The 4,915-nt window shown below is 32.7% G+C and overlaps 1 long non-coding RNA gene across 2 annotated transcripts; it reads left to right on the top strand.

The window, feature by feature from the left end:
* The first annotated feature begins 531 nt into the window (after positions 1 to 531).
* Positions 532 to 4,514, top strand: LOC141661881 (uncharacterized). Of its 2 annotated transcripts, none has more exons than XR_012550158.1 (7): positions 532 to 776; positions 1,070 to 1,367; positions 1,467 to 1,545; positions 2,156 to 2,314; positions 2,855 to 3,061; positions 3,210 to 3,379; positions 4,277 to 4,514. It is a non-coding gene; the product is annotated as an uncharacterized LOC141661881 (long non-coding RNA). The 2 variants fall into 2 exon arrangements; XR_012550159.1 differs by having other exon boundaries at positions 3,210 to 3,386.
* The last annotated feature ends 401 nt before the right edge of the window (positions 4,515 to 4,915 follow it).

The following is a 4,915-nucleotide window of genomic DNA, read 5'->3' as shown; positions in this document are numbered from 1 at the left end:
ACACTACACTTAACCTTGATGAAGACTGGGCAGGATCTGTAGTATTAGTAGTATGAGACGCATTTAAAAGTCTCCTTTTTGGTAACTTTAATGGTCTTTATTTTGGGTACATTATAATGGTATGTGTGTTACACCTAGAACTTGGTTTAGCTAGTTTGTTGGTAATTTTGAGACATATATATTTCTCTTTTTGGTGCTACTTGTTAATGTTCACTACTATATGACCTATTGCAAGCCCTATATACATTTGTGTTGCAAAAAGTGTTACTATAGCCACGAAAGTTACTAGTATATTGCAACACTTTTAAAAAGTGCTACAAAAAATATGAAAGCGTTGCAAATGAAAAGTTTATTTTCATAATTTCAAACAATTGCAATACTTTTAAAAAAGTGTTACAATACATGCTACATTTTTAATACAATTGACTAAAACTTTTAGGCGGCAATTGAAATTTTTCAAGGAGCGGGATAATAATTTCCCCCAAATATTTGTTTACTCAAAATAAATTTTATTTTAGAAAACCACATATCTCTATATCGCACCTCTCTCTCAGCCGCTCATCTTTCCCTCGACCGTCTCTTTCTCACCCATCTCTCTCGCTCATCTATCTCAGCCATCTCTCACCCATCTGAATCAATCATCTATGTCACTCATCCCTTGTAAATTTCTTTGTTCCATAAAGTCGATTAACTAAAGTCGATTACAGTAAATCCCCAAAATCTAGAATTAATTTGAGCGAATTCGAGTGGATATTCAATTCAAGTTTCAGTTAGAGGTAGATTACCCATCTATTTTTGATTATATATGTATACAAGTGAAAGTTTTTGATTATATATTGGATTAAAGCTCTTAATATGTGTTCTTAATTTTTGATTATATATGTATACAAGTGAAAGTTTTTGATTATATATTTGATTAGTAGAATTTTTCAATTGTTGGAATTAGTGGAATTAAGATATAGTTTTGGTCCAAGACAATAAAATTTTTTGATTATATGCTGCTAATATATGAGTAATTGTACGAGTTTAATTTGTTGTTTATCGAAGATTTATATGTCGATTTCAGCAGTTATGGACAATATTTTGTCGAAATCGGATGGGAAAATTGGCGATAAATCGAAGTGGAAGCTCAAGTGAGTAATGCTAACTAATTGATGAATTATAAATAAAATTTAATTGATTTGGTTATGTCAGTATGTTTGATTTTTAAACTTGTGTATTTGTTGTTTGTGTTTGTGTGATTGGAATGTAATTGAACGGTTGTTACACTAGCACTCACGTTTCTCACGAGTTCACAAGCTATACTTATTGTGTGGTCGAAGAGAGCTGGGAAGTATGATTATAGTGTCACTACTGCGAATTTTTTGGTGAGAAAATTGTTTAAGTTCACTGTATGTTTTTATAATTTACTACTTTTTATTAGTAAGGCACGTGATTGACATTTGATGTTGTTGATTTGGAATTAGGTTGAAGCGTTGAAGTGTGCTTTATCACTTGCAACATTGACTAGATTTTGGAGAACTAACGGTGTTACCGAAGTAACAGGTTCTTTTCAGTTCTGTAAACTTTAGATATTACATATAGAGATTTATTTGTCTTACCATACTTTTATAATTCCAAGGCTTGAAGTAGATAAGAAATATTAATACAGTAGATAAAATATATATTTTTTACTATATAGGGCTTAATATCAAAGTACTTTTATTATCTATCATCAGAGAGAAGAGCTACAACAAGCCTACAACACTTCTGTTGAAAGAGATCTTATGATATCTCTTGCTCATTTGTATTTTAATCTTTTGTTTCAGTAAATTCAGTATGTACTGAATTTACTGAATGAGATTGCAGATACAAAGAGAAAAAGTGTTCATGTACACTAATGTTGCTACTAATATGAAGTGATGAACTTGTGGAGCTACAAATTAGTATAGAAGAGTTGTTTCTACTTTGATTTCTGACTAGGGGAGACATCTCTATATTTACAGCATTTGATCTCTCTCTATTTTCTAAAATATGATTATGTTATTCCCCCTGATAACTGATTTTCTCTTTTCTAGCATATTGTACATATTTCTAAGCTAATATGTGCATGTTTTCACATTAACTTTGTCAACAATTTATAGATAAAATGGAATAAGGTTCTATGAATTTGCAGGGTCGATTTGAGATCTTATCCTTAACGGGCTCATTTACAGTCTCTGAGAATGGCAGTTTTAAAAGGACTGGCAGATTAAGCGTCTCACTAGCAGGTCCGGATGGTCGTGTAATTGGCGGTGGTATTGATGGAATATTGATTGCAGAAAACCCAATCCAGGTAATATTATCTTTTTGCTCTACTGTTCGGAATTTGATCTTGACTTGTAAACTATAGTCCATATGTTAAAGTCAATAATATGGCTCATTCTAGCACTAGTAGATTTGTTATTCTAAGATTATACCATGCTCTTATGTTTGGACGAGATGCAATTTTCAACAAAATGCTTATTTTAAAGCATTTTTCTTAAATTTGCAGCTTTTGTATGTGCCTTCAACTAAACGCTTGTATTGACATTCATTTTTAGTATATAGCTTAATGGTAACTAGTAACTATCATCTTGTTTTGGTACTGCTACTTAAACAGTGTTCGAGTAGATTGTATTCCAAATTCATCAGATTGCTTCTGCATCATGCCTAGAATAAACATGATTTATATCATGGAGGGAGTTAAGTTCAGAGAGACAGACTCAATGCAAAGTAATTTGACAACTGTGCATTAAAAATAAAGTCTTTTTTAGTGTAATACCAGAATTCTGAAATTGCCTTGACAAATCACTGCAGAGATAATTTGGACCTGATCATAGTTTTTTTTGTCCAGTGTTGGGTAACACAGAACATGATAACGCTTAAGACTATTTTTTGTGACATATTTCTCTGGACGTTGAAATATGTTGATCTAGAAGGGGTCTTCTGTTTTTAATTTATCTTGAAGGAGAATATCTCTTCGACTGGACATAAAAAAATTGATTATTATAGTCCACTGAATGAACCATCCAGACGTATTGCAGCTCCAACTTATGTAGAGGTTAGTGACCTGTTGAAAGTTTGTATGCGTGTGTATGTTTTCTGTGCATTTTTTTTGCCTAGTTCTTGAACCTAAACTTGGGCCTGCAGTTAGCGTACCTCTTGCCCTCTAAATTTTATTTTATAATTATTTTTTGGTTTCTCTGTAGGAAAGTATCCATCATAGAAGCAATAAATTTCTATGGAGAAGATTAATATCAGGTGCAGGCCTGGTAGTCGAGCTGATTGCTTAATTTTCATCAGAAAGTCCTTTGATAAAGCCAAATTTAAAGATTTGACCAGCGGGCTTGACAGAATTTTTTATGAGGAATCAAAAGGGGTAAGTGGTAAGTTGTTTTCTTAGTTTTTCTAGTTATCTTTGTCCAACGAATTTCAATGGTAATGATACAAATATAGGGATCACACCGTGCATGTTTAAGGTTGAGACTTGGTAAAGAGACGGGCGTCATATTTGATAAAGTGTTAAAGTTTCCTAATTATATTGTGTACCAAAAGCTAGTTGTGACTTCTCCGAGGAGTTCGAGTAGTCTTAGTAGAACTTTGAATTGTCAGAATACTTGAAGTAGTATCAGCATGTCTCTGCATGATCAAAGAGATGAATACGGAGCGAGAAGAGTGGATATAAAATTACAGAAACTCGACTTGGACGGCAGAGATGCAGCTGTCATGTACGAGCTCAGTTGTGATGCTGTTAAGCGGGAATTCTTTTTGAATAGTAAGGAAGAAGGAAAAAGAGGCTATGTGATACGAATGCTCAAGTAATTGTACTAGACATATGGAGAACTATGTTTTTTTCTATCTAATTATTAACTCTCAGAATGAAAAACATTAGGTGAAACAGAGAATACCCTAGAAAGACGTACTCAGATCGTCTAGACTTTAGAGATTAGAGTCCTACTTAAGTAGTATAATTCTTTCAATACCTAATTATTGTTCTGTGTTGTTTTAAAATGTCATTGAAACTGTATATTATATTGATCTAAACAACAGTACTAATGTCAAAATTTATTGACGGGTGCCAGCTAAGATATAATATTATTTGACCAAATCACCTCAGGTTACATGTATAGAGCTGATTTATGCTGTATGAATTGTTAAATTAAGATTATACCTTTATCAATTATAGGGCTGCTTCCTGTATAAATATAGTTGACTAAAGAGTCCTGAGAACTCAGAAACTTATATGTGAAAGATCTTGTCTTACTTTCTATTTCAGAATGGTGATAGAGATGTTTCCTTCTGTGCAACTTGACTGTCGTGGCATTCCTAATCAATTTGGCCATTCGAAGGACTATTGCAGTAGGGAAGAAGTGAATACAAAGAGGACTCAGTGGTATGGAACATAAGAGTTTGTGCAGTGGGGGCACATTAGTTTGTTCCATCAGAATACGATGATTAACGAGAATCTTTCGTTGCCTACAAAGCAGCAAGGCTTGAAATTCTCTGCAGAAATTACAAACTTTGATGAGTTCCTAAAAAGAAATATCCTATCTGTACTTATATTTAAAATATACATACTATTGGTATGTTGCTACTTAGACATGAAAGACTAATTAGCTTTATCTAGATTTATGATGTGTATGTTGATTATGTATTTCGACTTTGGATTTATTACTTGCTAGATGCAAGATGATCTTGTGGTATAAGCCAACTTTGTTTGGGCTTTATTGACTTGTACTTTGTTATATTTGCAAGAAATGTGAAATCAGGTTTATGTGATTTTGGGATGGTTTTTGACATTTCAAACAGGATATTGCAACTTAGAGTAATAAAAAGTGTTGCAAATTAATGTTGCTAAAACTATTAAAAAGCATTACAATATGAACACAAGTGTTGCACTACAATGTTGCTAAAA

Source organism: Apium graveolens, chromosome 5, assembly GCF_009905375.1.
Source record: "Apium graveolens cultivar Ventura chromosome 5, ASM990537v1, whole genome shotgun sequence".
Lineage (NCBI taxonomy): Eukaryota > Viridiplantae > Streptophyta > Magnoliopsida > Apiales > Apiaceae > Apium > Apium graveolens.
This window is presented reverse-complemented; position numbering and strand designations above follow the sequence as displayed.